The sequence below is a fragment of the Misgurnus anguillicaudatus genome, chromosome 1 (assembly GCF_027580225.2).
Source record: "Misgurnus anguillicaudatus chromosome 1, ASM2758022v2, whole genome shotgun sequence".
Taxonomy (NCBI): Eukaryota; Metazoa; Chordata; class Actinopteri; order Cypriniformes; family Cobitidae; genus Misgurnus; species Misgurnus anguillicaudatus.
Window position 1 is genome coordinate 24,950,793 of NC_073337.2, and position 14,656 is coordinate 24,965,448.

Consider the following 14,656-nt stretch of genomic DNA (forward strand, 5'->3'; position numbering starts at 1 on the left):
AATATGTCAAAGATTTACTTTTTTGGTGATCTTCACTGCATGTTTTACTTCAAATCTCAACATGTATTTTTTGGGTTATGTTTAAAGTTGTTGTATGTCTATGAACAGTCCTTACTAATACGGCATCTAATATGCACTGTCAGAATTTTTTTTAAATATGTATCCCAGCTGTCTATGGAGCGGTATCTATTCAAAAAGTACAGCTTTGGACTTAAAGAGTTCATATTAATACTTAAGAGGTACATATTGGTACCAAATGTATACAAATATGTACACCTAATGTGACCTTTTTTAGGGCTGTAACAACTAATTGATAAAAATTGATAATGATATTCATGGTCAGCGAATTTTATCATCTGATAAGTGTTTGTATGTGACGTCACATGCTCCTGCACAACCGTCGGACAGTGCGGACACGCGTCCGCCTCGTGCAGCTCGAGCTGTTCGCTTATAATTAAAATCAGGCACTGTTTTTTTATACAGTGTGAGCTGCACTTTATCAGGCGCTGCTTCTGACTCTCGACCAGCTTGGTTAAAAGCAAGGCAGCATTGCCAGGTCCTCTGCTTTTCGGCGGAGTTATGAATTGTGCTGCTTTTAAACTGTTTCTGCAGGTTGATGTTTTTCTGCAGTTTAGAGGTGGACGAATTTGGTTCATGAGTTGTTGGTATTTGGGCTGTGTATAGTCATTGGGATGCTTTTGGACTAATTTCAAATGGTCAATGGGCTAGTTTTGTTATGCGGATCTGGCAACCATGGCGGAAGCAAAAGTGCAAACGAACGCTGGTTAATAAAGGTTTAATTTCTTTTAATATAAGTGAGTTTGTATTTGCTTAATTGTTGTTGGGTTTTCATTAAAATAGCATGAACCACAAACCAAGCATCTGTTTAAAAGTAAGGGGGAAAGCCAGGTTTTTATTACTGTATCAAAGCACGTATCACTTTTTATACCATAATGGCTTATTTATTTTGTTAATTAGAAATAATGTTAATTCTCAATTTGAAGATTAAAATTAGTGTATTAATCTGTGGCAAAATTTCCTCAGCACATCTCTGGAGAGTCAATTTGTTTTGTTTATTTATACTTTGACATTTAAAGATGTTTTGCTATTTAAAAGCAAACCATCTTTAAAGTAGTGTGTCACACTTGCACTTTTAAAAGTACATTTGTATAAGTAAATACCCAAATTTAGTGCAAAATCGAATTGAGTAAATATTTATGTTTTTTTCCGATTAGCCGATTAATCGAAAAATAATTGCCCCCCGATTAATCGGTTGCGGTAAATGGTACTGGCCCAATTAACTGCTAGGGTGCATATTTTGTTGTGTGTTTTTGCATTAATGTTAAAATTTGAATTTGAAACTGTGTTGTAAGGATGCAAAACGATTAATCGCGATTAATCTATAGCAGAATAAAAGTTTTTGTTTACATTATATATGTGTGTGATTCTGTATAATAATTATGTACATATAAATATGCACACATGCATGTATAATTTTAAGAAGTAAAAAAATATAGATATATATTAAGTATTTATATATAATATAAATTATACATAAATATACAAATGTATTACACATGTAAACATTTCTTAAATGTATACATGCATGTGTGTGCATTTGTCTATACAAAGTTATTATACACAGTACACACACACACACACACACACACACACACACACACACACACACACACACACACACCAAACGTTTGCCATCTCTCCCATAGTTTTTTTCTTTCGCAGAAGTTTGCATTCTCTCTCTTTTGAATTTATAGAAAAACAAGCTATTGCGAGGGAATGCAAAACTTGTGAGATAACTATTTCAGAAATTAAATTCCCTCTGTCCCTTAAGGGGGGTTCATATTATTATCTATTTTGCAAGTTTGTCTCTCATCCTTTTGGGGACATTTGACCCATACAAATTCTATCTTTTATAACAAGGCCATGAGCATCTAAATGCCGTCTTTGCTGTCTGATTCATAATGTAGTACATTCACCTTTTAGCGGGCCATAAATCATCAAACATCTTATTAATACCTCTCAACATCAATCATCCGGTGTTTGTTGTATACACGCGTAAACACGCTTGGTGAATGTTAGTCACTTATTGATAAAAGGCTTGAGAGAGGTTCTATAATAGCATGGCGAATGTGCTTGTGGGCGGTTTTGCTGGTGTAATTATGAGCCACTTTGAAAATCAGAGCTGTGAATATGTTGACTGATGAAGATGTGCATGTGTGTTTTTGCACTTCTGTAAACACACGTTTTGTCTATATGCCTGGTTAAGTGGTTTGTGTTAATGTTGTGTTTTGGTGAATTCTTTATTGTAATTACATAGCTCTGCAATGCTTGATTCTGATTGGTCAGTCGTGACATGCTGTCAAACATTTCTGCGTAATGAGTGCTAATCTGTATCGTCGAACCCCGACAACCAATTTTCGGTGTTGTTTAATTTTTCTCACAGCACCGTTTATTGTCGTCTTATGTAATCAGATCATTTTAACTCGAATAAATACTTCATGTCCGTTTATTTATTTATTTATTAAAAAAGTAGTTATGGGTAAAGTACAGGCAAACGTTCATTATCATATAAAATAAACCCCTTCAGGATGATAGAGCAACCCAAAACCAAATCCTTACCCTGCTTTGCGGTAATGACCAGTGTACATAACAGCATGATCATGCTTAAAGTCATCACTCAACTACCGGTAAACACTGGCCACCATTACAGTAATGTACTGTACAATATTATATAGCACTTATTGGAAAGCAACCCTCCTGTCCATTTACTAAAAAAAGTTACGAGTGCCCATTTAGGGATAGAAACAAGGTTTAGTCAGGAATGCCGACATGTTCCAAAAAGTGAGAATTGACCATGGTAATGTTTATTAGTAGGATTTCCTGTATAAAAGACGTTTTCTCATTACGTCGCTCATGGGAGTGGGTTAGCCATAAAGGATTTGTGAAGTATTAATGTTTGCATCTGCGGTTATCTGAATTTATTCATTATGGAAATTGTGGCTTTTTGAGCTCACTATAATTAGTGGGATGATTTTGACTGGATGTTATACTAACCAAATACACACAATTTAAGAAATAATAGGATGTACTGAATATTTCGTCTCGTGGAAATGTTATATGATTCCCTTATAATCCACAGGGCCCTTCTCATCAGTTATAGGGCTGCAGTTTAAGGTGATTTATTTTACAGTGGCATGTACCAATAACCGTAGTGTGTATGCCTATATGTGTATAGGAAAAAATCCGACCCTTGATTTTAGGCTATTATGCCTTATTAACTGTAACACAGGACGCATTTATGGAGTTTATATAGAGTGCCGCACGGAAGACACATTTTTGTAGGCAGAACCCGGACGCGAGTTAGCATTTTTGACTTTAATAGTCCCAAAGTCAATGGGGTTTTGGTTAAATGTTTTAAATAAAATTGGAAATTTGTGTTTTATTCTATGGCATAAAACACACCAGTAATACCCTTATTTCTGACTTTTAAAAAACTTTTACGTGTTTTAAAGAGGGTGGTAGCTAACAAGTTGTTACATGTCATGGGACTACAGACGTTGTCGGGAACTTTAAACGTCATCATGCATTAAGATCTCAAAAATATTGCGACATGGGCACAATTCCCAAAATGATTAATCCACAGAGTATTTCCTTTCCAGGAAAAATGTTTTTAATAAACTTTGAAAGTTGTCAGAAGCTTGTCAGAACCTAGTCCCAGACTAATTTAAATGTTAGTGTTTCTTGATCAAAAACAACTTGCTCTGGCATATCTTAACATATATCAGTGCAAGTGTTTTGTCTCAAGATGCTCAGCAGTAACGTTTATTTCTAAATTATGCTTTTAAAAAGACTTATATATCCTAATTTAACTAAGGCCTAGTCCTGACTTAATTAATTTTTTTAATTCAGTTTTATTTATATAGCACTTTTCACAATTGGTAATTGTTTCAAAGCAGCTTTACATTAATAGAACTTCAGCCAATCCCTGTCTGGAAAACCGCCCCATAGACTTCAAAATTCATAAACGTATTGTTCATCTGTGAAGATTATCTAGCGTGTAAGTGTGTTTAAAGTGTACCGCTAACTTCTGGGTTGGCCTACCAAAATACTAGGGTTGTAATAGGGGTGTAACGGTTCTCGGTAAATAATCTAATCGTCCTGTTATCCTCACACGGTTCGTGTTGCGTACGGTTTGGACAAAACTGTAAAATTTGCGAGTGCCGTATGCTCAAGGCAATACATCTAATATGACGAGTCACCGTCATGACCAGGGTGTTGTTGATAGTACGCGATCGCAGGTGAGACAGAAAAGCACATATTGCCTTCTGTGTTTAAATGTTAACAAACTGATCTTCTTGCGAAAAAACTAAGATAATGGCATAAAATAAAAAAATTAACCCATTGTTCTTAGCCATTTTATATTCATTTTGAAGTGCACAGTAAAGTTGGTACATATAGTATAATAATACAAGTACGCTTAAGTGAAAATGTTGATTTTGGCAGAGGTTAAACAACTTATATTTGTATTTTTGTAAAGAAGCCTGTTGTGACGAAAGTGTACCGAAACTTACCGTGATACGCAACGAACGTGAGTAATTTAAACCGTTACACCTCTCAGGTGTAACAATACATTGATTAAATTTCCAACGATTCGATGCATCGATGCAACGCATAAAATATTGATATGAGGTACCTTTATGTTGACAATCTCTGCATCCTCATTCCTTGACGTAACGTCCATCTACGCATTTCCGTCAAAGCGTGCATTTTCATTTATTTCTTTGTGCTAGTGAATGCAATACAGTAACAAAGCAGTTGTAGAAGCAAGAACACAAAAATGTTTTTGGATGTATTGCAAATATTATCGTACCACAATGAACTGACTGCTTTACACTCCTAAAAATATGTCATCCCTGAGGCAATCTATAGCTTGCTGACATTAAGTTAAATCAGGGACGTACCAAATACTACAAAATTTCAAAGTTAATTCAAATTTTCTTCGTTAAACTCAACTTTTCACCCTTTTATTGCGATAAATTATTTGTAGTAAAAAGGAAACTCAGACTTTTGGATTCCACTGTATTGTCCTATCAATAATAATTTTTTTTTTTACATAAATGTAATATTGAATATTAGCCTGGTTAAAACCAGACCATTCTCAATAGTAACTGAATTATTGTCTGGCAAAGCTTCATAGACAAATCATTTCCAAAGGGGCGTCACCAACGGACGTCTTTCAAATGCCTCTGTGTCCAATTGGATAGACCTAAAACCAATCACCAATTTCTTTTTTTAATGAAAAGGAAAAGTTTAAATGGCTTAAAACAGATGCAATAGCTGATTCTGCATTCATCTTTGTAATGTACAAAATCTGCTTCACCGTCTCTGTGCTGTCGTCATCATGTAAAGCCCGCCCCAACGTTTCTGATTGGTTCCGCGATTTCTCGGCATTAGAAATGGGCTTGAATGGCTGCTTTGCCAGACTACTTACAGAGCAAATCTAAATTTGCCGGAATTTTTCTGGGTTTTTCCAGGCTAATTGAATATATAAAATTTACCTAAATTAACTTGTATGACGCTTATGACAGTTTAATTTACCATTTTTATTGTATTCTTTGCATCTACCTAAAAACCTTAAAGGACAATTTCGGTATTTTACACTTAAAGCCCTGTTTTCAGATTGTTTATGATGAAATAGAACGGTTTTGACTGAAATTTCGACATATGCGGCTGCCCAGAGAATTTTTGGGTGTTTGTGTTTCAGCTCCTACCTTTAGAATGGGTTTAATGGTGCACTGGAACAATCCTTCCTAAAATGCATTAAACTTTCGTTTACAAAGACGTGAAACTCACCGGGTGGTCAGGGGTGTTTACTGGTATGCTTGCTCACACAAAAATCGCTGCAAAATACGCATTCCAACAGGTTCTATCGTAGTTTTTGCCAACTCCCTTGACTTGTATTAGTTGTGCTGTGAGGTACGGTATTACTCCGCGCCGGGACCTTTGTTTCTATTCTTGCAATTGCCAATGGCGGATTAGCGCCACCAACTGGGCTGGAGTGTCTATTATTCAAGCTCTAAGCGGAAGAATATAGGGGTGTGAGGCTTTGTAAAAATAGGTCCACAAGTTAACAACGAATGATAAAACAGCTGTTGGAAAGCATCTTTTAACGCGATTTTTGTGTGAGCACACCACTGAACACCCCCGACCACTCGATAAGTTTCACGTCTTTGTAAACGAAAGTTTAATGCATTTTAGAAAGGATTGTTCCAGTGCACCATTAAACCCATTCTAAAGGTAGGAGCTGAAACACAAACACCCCAAAATTCTCGGGGCAGCCGCAAATGTCGAAATTTCAGTCAAAACTGTTCTATTTCATCATAAACAATCTGAAAACAGGGCTTTAAGTGTAAAATACCGAACTTGTCCTTTAAACCTCTTTAACTAACAATCACACTTTCATTCAGCACTTCTCTTATGACTGCTTAATATATATCAGCTCGGTAAAGGTATTGACTTTTTGCCCACAATATCAGCGAATAGCGTGTGAAAATAAACCTAATAAGGTGTGTGTGTGTGTGTGTGTGTGTGTGTGTGTGTGTGTGTGTGTGTGTGTGTGTGTCTTGGCCTGAGGCTTTGGAGTGCTGGCTAATTAAACCCCAGTGTAATTTATTAATACAATGTGTTCTGGATGGAGCTGCCGGTTGTGTGCTTAAGTGAGAGCAATTAGGAAAGCTATCATGTGGAAAAGATGCGTTATCTCCCCAGTAAACTCCATAGCTCGAGGGAAAATGGAGAGAGAGAGAGAGGGAACAAGAAGGATGAAGGAGAAAGAAGGAAAAGAAGAGTAGATATCGCAGGAAGGGGGTATAAAATGACTTTTGCATGCTTAGCTGCCACTAAAGTAGTCAACAAACTCTTCTTCCACTCTTGTTATTTGTCACCCATGCCATTATGTCCGTACACAGAGGCTTCATTTGTTTAACGCACCCATCCATGCATTCATTAGCTTCTCTTTTCCCCTCGGAACGCTTGTTTTTGCTGTTATAGCCGGATAAGTTCAGGCTAAGTTAGCTGGCCTGTTTTAAAAGAATAAGCTTGAATGTAGTTTGAATAGGCGCGCGTACAAAGACGGGCTTGTTGTTTCTGTGCCGAGCTGTACTTGTTTCTTTGATTGTCCATTTGTATTCCTTTCCAAAAGTCTCTCTCTCTCTCTTTTTCTCTATCTTTCTGTCCTTTGTTAACATGCTAGCACATCGCTCACAGCTAGCGTTAAGTGGATACTTTCTACCCTAGCATTACTTAAAGGGCACTCTGCAGTGAACAGCTCTTTTGCCTTCAATTTTACATGAAACTGACAGACAAAAATACACAAATGCCATGCAGTATACACACTCCAACAACATGAGCATATGTGGACATGGCCGTTTCATCTACAACTGTTACTTGCAAGTGTGTAAAATCAAACAACCAAGTAGTCTTCGTATACAATTTCAATGGACGCACTGTCACAAGTAAAATGGTTCACTGAGACAATCACTGAAGACCCTTAGGATGAATTGGAGCGACGATTGTGAACCCACTATTTAGTAACAGACCTCACTTCATCTTAATGGGATCAAATTCCCACAGCCGTGTTTCGGCATCTAGTGAAACGTCCTCACAGATAAGGGAAAGATACTGTAGCAGCAAAGGGAGGGCCATGTCTGTTTTTATGGCAGTGGATTTTAAATTAAATATTAAAGTATTGTTGTGCAGTAGTGTTTGGGTATTTATTGCTTTTTGGCTGTATGCTGTTGGGCAGGTTTTCATCATCATCTGACTTATTTATTATTATTTTTGTGCGTTTCCACACAGTCTGCTAAAGTAAAGCCTTGTTTCTCTCGGCTACAGCTTTTCTTGTATAGTGGAAGCGTTTTTTTTTTTTTGCAGCATTCAGTGCAAATACATTTATCTTGTTGTGAAGAGCCATGTCTGCAGAAGTTGCAGGATTTTGGGTGCACGAGCAAGGCATTTGTAACTCTGTAACTAGGGTTGTGCCGATGGACGATATCATCGTCCATCGTGATGGCTGACCGACATCACGATGTAGAGACACCATCGTGATGCCACGCCCCCGCCCCACTGCGAGTTGACAAACACACACACTCTCTTCTGAAGATTATACCTAAAATCTTTGCAGGAATTAAACTGTAATTTAAATTGAGAATATAACTAATGCATAAACTATTTTAAATGCTGTAGTCTATGACAGAGACGTGATGTGTGTTAATCTGTGAAAATACCCCATCAGGCATTTGATCTTGACATTGTTAGAATCTTGTATTTTTTTACATGTTTAACACTGTACATTTAATTTAAAATATTTAATTTTATACAAGAAAACAGCCCATATTACTAAATTATTAGAAGCATATTGTAGTGTTTTGGGAGATCGTGCTCATTGTTAAAGCTGTGGCACTGAAGCGGCAGTTTAAGAAATAGCCTAAACCCAGAATTCAGCGAACTTCAAATAACTTTTGTCTGCTTAATGAATACCTTTAAAGACAATTTTTCTTGGCCATAATTAGGGATGTTTGCAGTGACAGAATTTTCTAATATCAGCACGTAGATGGGCTTATAAATGTGCATGCAGACTTGCGCATTTTACTTTCACTTTTGAATTAGAGGCATCCGTTTAAATGCAGCGCTTGCGTACACTGTGCGTTAAATCGCGTATGAATCCTCTTGCAATGCGAGTGAAACAGCTGGTTTAATTAAGTGCTTAGGTCAGTGTCCAGTGCACATAGGTTCTGACAGTAATAAATAAAATCTGACCTGCTGCTCGTGATTTAACGCAAGTGTAGCTCTGTTGAATTCACACATTCAGTTTTTAGTTTCTGCTCTCTCTAACGAAACTAAATGATTTAATTACAAGAAAAAATCTAAACAACGATGGAAGACAGTGCCGCGGTGGGCAAGTGATTTAACCGGTGAGAGGCTGAAGCACCTGTGCTGAAGACCCGCTCTGACGGAGTACTGGTGGTACATGCACAGTTCACGTGCAACCTATTGGAAAGCTAGGACGAGTCATTAGTTGGGTTAGTAAAATAACGAAATTATAGCTTTAAAATAGAAGAAAAAAGACATATTTTAAAAAAGTGCTTAAAAGTGCACAACTCTTCCTATGTGAAATAAAGTAAAATAACAAATAATAACGAAAAATTTAAATAAACCCCTCCCCCGGCGATGTCATCGTCCATCGCGATGGTTTACCCTAACCATCGTCAACTGCCAATTTAGGGGACATCGCCCAACCCTATCTGTAACCACCCATGTTTTGCCAATTTCAGCACGTCTCCTATTGAAAATTAACTAGACAATAGCGACTGCCGCATACAGTGTGAAACCCCCATAAGTCACCGTTGCCTTTTACATTTTTTATTTTTGTGACCGAATCTCCATTTCCATTAGCTGTTAGGCAAAGCCAACCAGTGCACAAGAAGAAAAACTGAAGTGACGATGCATACAAACGACAACTCTACTTGTTCACTCATTTCAACATGTGAAGATTTTAAAAAGATATGGCTCATCATAAGACATTACGGATATATCACGAATCCGTTTGTGGTGAACGGAATTTGGAACCGGTAACCTAACGCTGCTTCCGGTATCCCATTTTGACCCGACCTCACAGTCTGCGCTACTTTTTTGTTGTTGGTTTTAGGGCTGGGCAAAAAAAATAGATTTTTCGATTAATCGTGTTTTTTTTAAACGTGGTCGATTCAGAATCGATTCTCAAAGAGCAGAATCGATTTTTTTCTGCAAACTTTAACGTAAGATTAACATTAATCAAATTACTAGTCTTCTTCACTAGATGTCACCCTCTCTTTTTCTTGCGCGATGTTACGAAGGAGCGATAGGTGAGCCTGTCATTCTTTCATTTAGTCCTTTAAATGGCGTTTTTGGGTGCTTCATCGACGTTGATGCCACCTTCACATAAAAAGTAAGAGGTATGGAGGCATTTTAGATTTCGCTAGCAAGATGACGACGATAGTGTTGTGGCTTTTAATTTCTTTTTATTAATTACCCACTTGTAAACCAATGTTCATTGTTCTTTTTTATTAATATAGTATTTGTATTAAATATATATTCATTGAGTTGAATTGAGAATTGAGTATAAAAACCAACCCGAGATCCAGAATCGAAAATTGAATCGAGAATCGAAATCGAATCTATTTGATAGCATTGAATCGATCTGGAACATCTGAATCGATACCCAGCCCTAGTTGGTTTGGTATATCCCTACCCTATAATGTAATGGTGGACATTGTATCCATCCATGTTCACATACACTAAAGTTTTAACTTTTCAAACCGGGGTGTTAAGACAAATCCATGCATACGTGAGTGTGTGTGTGTGCGCGCATATTTGAGGTAATGGCTTAGGGGAAACCTCTCTGTATTCTTAGCTTGTTAAAGTCACTGAAGTGGAGAGAATTATAGATTCAGCACAATGAGCAGTCAAATTTAATCAACCTGCCTGCTGTTCTCCACAACCCAGTGATTGAGATGACACGGCTCCACATCGCTGCCTGTATGTGTGTGTGTGTGTGTGCATGGATGCAAATGATGAGAATTTGCAGACATTTGTTAATGTTTTAGTTATTCATGTATGTATGAGGTAATATGGGATTTCTTTGAGAACGGAATTTGGATGAGAAGACTGAACTCAAATTAAAATGAACTATCTGTGATGCGTATTTCAGAAAGTTGGTTATTTTTATTGTATTCTTGGCTTCCAAAAAACCTTTCTGCCTCTTTAGCGGTTATAATCACTTGCGCTATCTCATTCCACATCTCTCTGAAGACGGCTGGATCTGTCAGATCTTGTAAAGTTGTTGACTTTTACCCACACCACAGTGCAATGGGCATACTCATCTATCTATAGTGTATGGAAAGGTCAGATCGCCCCAGAACAAAGATTTAGTTTTCGAGTTTTAATTCACTCGAAAATCTAATAAAAAAGCAATTGTGTTTTGCATAGCCTATTTATAGGACTATTCTGTCTTTCTTGATACGGTACGTTTTATGTAAAAGAGCAAGATTCTGTACCATGAGATTTCATAGTCATTTGTTGAGGTTGTAAGAACCTCCTTTTTCTTTATGCATAATTTGTATTTTTCTTTTAATTCTTGATATCAACATTAATTTAGAAAAAAAATGATGTCAGGATAAAAAAACATAACACCCTAGCATCGATATGATATTCAAAGGAATTATATGTTTGCTGGTTCATACCAGAAGAGTTTGAGGCATCAAATTTGCGTCTACTGCGCATAGTTGGACGCCTGAACATTTTGAGTGTACTCACTTCATTTGCACGTGAAAGTCGCGACTATAAGTTATTGAGACATTCATGCGGAAATTCGCGTCATGGGAGGGCTTCTGCAACTCCGCTCGCTTCCTGTAACCACGTCACTACTAGAGTAAGCTCCTGATTGGTTAATGTGGCACGTTTTTTCCGCCAAAGTTAAAATTTTTCAACTCGCGCATTTTCCGCAGCAACTCTCAATTCGCACCATTCGTGCGGCTAGGCGGAATCGCGTCTACTGCGTCTCGCTAAACGCCTCACTCGCGCCGGGAGACCTCCAGACGCGCATCCGCACTCATGAAATCACTCGCGCTTGCCGCCTCTACCGTGGCTGGTGTGAACGCAGCATAAGGGATAATGTATAGGCGACTAGTTGTTATCGCAGAAATAAAGTGTGATCAAGACCCAACTTTTAAAGGGGCTTATTTCACAATAACAACCGACTGCCTGTACATTATCCCGCTTATTGCACTGCTTTTACCTCATAAGTAAGGTAGGAAACATTTAAATATTGATTTAAAATATTTTATTAGCTCATTTTTAGCGAATGCAGACCTTCGTCAAGGAAAAAAAATGTACTTTCGGTTTTAAGATAAGTGACAATGCCACAAACACACTATTTAGTTTAAAGACAGGTATATGATATCTGAAAGCCAGTGTTGACATTTGAAATAACCTAAACAAACACGCCCCTCCCAATAAAATTTGGACCTTCTTTTGATAGACCTGCCCTACACATACGCAACCCAGGCAACGTTGTTGGGAAGTAGACACGCCCCTTACTGCTGATTGACTACAAGTGGGTTTTGGTAATCGGCCCGACTCTCTCTTCCAAAGTTGTGTAATATTAAACTGTACCTGTCAAAATTATTTGCGGCATCCGGGTTACAGTGTGTTATTAGTTTTGAGCGACTGGCCAATCAGAATCGAGCATTCCAACGTGCCGTGTAATACGATTACATAATCATAAAACAGACTTGATTTCTCCCTACATCTCCGCAAGTGAGTCACAATCTCTCAATATACGCGCAAGATGAACACTTCACGCTCTGCTTTGATCCTTGCCCGTGTAGCAGCAGATGATGGGTTGCTGACAAATTGCATCAAAATTGTTTTCGAACAGCTTCATGAAACTAAACCAAGTTTGTGCATTCAGCGCTTGAACCTGGCTTATGAAAGTCTGAGCTAGGCGTTTCACCACACTGCTGTCACCTCCAACCATTCTCGCTCTCGCTCTCTCTCTCTCTCTCTTGCTCTCTCTCTCTCTCTCTCTCTCTCTCTCTGTGTGTGTGGCTGACAGCTGTAAAATGGAGTGATTATCGACAGCACCAGTGATTGAATGCAAGAGAGTGGGGGGGGGGGGCACGGTGATGGAAAGCAGAGATTGTGATGAAGATGTTTCAGGAACTCTAATGAGGGGTTGTTGAATTCTGCAGTTTCGCAAAGGTTCACTGTACACAAATACACTAATGCTCTGTTCCAAAGCTCTATTAAGATGCACTTTATGGCATCATAGTTCCACTCCGAAAGTAATGTGTGTAGTTAGATGCTATTTGGCCATTCTGAGATTTTTGGTACTGACAAAAACTACACCTGCTTAGCCGAATAATTGGCACATGCAAAATCCACCTACGTTTTTTTGAAAAGATGTTGAACACCTGTTTCCATATGAATAGTTTGGTTCCAAAACGCAATAAATCCATTTTGACTAATTTCGGTAAAAACGTGTTTTCTATACCAAGAAAATTACAAAATGAAAGTAATTTTTTTCTTTTACAAACTTTTACATAGCATCTTTAGGTTATAATAACATTTAAAAAAATCTAATCCATAATTTGATTTTCAAAGATTTATTATAAAAAATATTATTCTTTCCACAAAATGCAATAAATCTATTGAATCAATATATAAATGTGCATTCATATTTGCCAAGTTATATTCATTTAGTTGACTAGTGGTATACACTGATTAAAAATTAAACATTAATGGCATTAATCAAAACACTTTGTCATATTAAGAACACTGTCATCCTTGAGATGTCGTCACTGGACTTTTTTGACAGCGATCAGCTGATGACAGAATTACACGGTGGATATCGGATTTTGTGTGAAATTAAGAATTTACTTTTAAATATTGACCAGATACAATACTGATTTTGGCGTAATTTTTTTTAATGCTGATTATTGCTTTTTTGAACCAAACTTTTCATTTATCTTGTACTGTATGTCATGTCTTGCTATTGGCCATCCATCACCCATTTGTCTAGATATTGATATCAGTAATTCAGAAATCAAATTACTTAATTTTTTTGCCTTTATTTGATACAGTAAGGAGAGGGGTACGGGATTGACAAAGAACCTTGAGCCGGGATTCAAACTCGTGTCGCCGAAAGTGCATCTGCACCGTATTTCGGAGCACTGCACCCTACACCATCGGCTCTACAAAAGTCAAATAAGTCTTATGCAGCATCTCATGTCACATTTTTGCAAATAAGGCAATCCCACAAAATCCAAAATATTGGAAGACGGAAGACAAATGTCGATTCTAAAGCAAGGTGGGGTTACACATTGTCGTTTTGTTTCAAAACAGGGCATGCTTTGCATGAAAAAGTGGTAAAGTGAATTGTCATGTGGAGCTGGGAGCGCACCAGGGGTGCTGAACCCAAGACTATCCATACGAGGTGGTCTTAGTTTGTTTACACTGTGACATAATGCGAACAGGATGGACTGATTTTTTTGGCATCGGCTGTTTTTGTGCAACTCTGAACGACTCTGCAACTCCGTACATATTTACATTTGTATGATGCCGTCTGTATAAAACACTTCAAATTGGTCACTAATAAGGTTGCATACGATTGCACAATGCCCATGTCGCCAACAGGCAGCGAGGCAGCTCACTTGATTTTGAAACGTATATTAGCAGAGAGTGAGAGATGGTCTTCATCTGTTTGTTTATCATCATCGTCCTCCAGGCAGCCGTCGGCCATGCGACAGCGCCCTGAACTAGTTCACATGCAGCTAGAGTAATTACCCTAACCCTTGCACTCATCTCTCACTTGATTGGATCCAGCTGGTTAGTACACACACTTCCCTCAAACTCCCTTTTACACACATGTTAGACAAGGGCATTTGCGCTATTAACCTCAATCTGTTAGTGCCCCGGTGCAGCTTTGCTCAGTCGTAAACAGTTTAATTGTTTGCTCTGCATTTATGTCCTGGTTCTCCTGCCTTTTCCAATTAAACAGCCGAATGGACTTCTGCTGTCTACTCCGTGATCCGTGCAT

General features: G+C 37.9%; 1 protein-coding gene across 2 annotated transcripts in view; it reads left to right on the plus strand.

Moving 5' to 3' along the window:
- Positions 1–14,656, plus strand: part of LOC129432028 (plexin-B2) — a 132,050-nt gene that overhangs the window by 79,354 nt on the left and 38,040 nt on the right. The gene's annotated exons all lie outside the window — the stretch shown is intronic.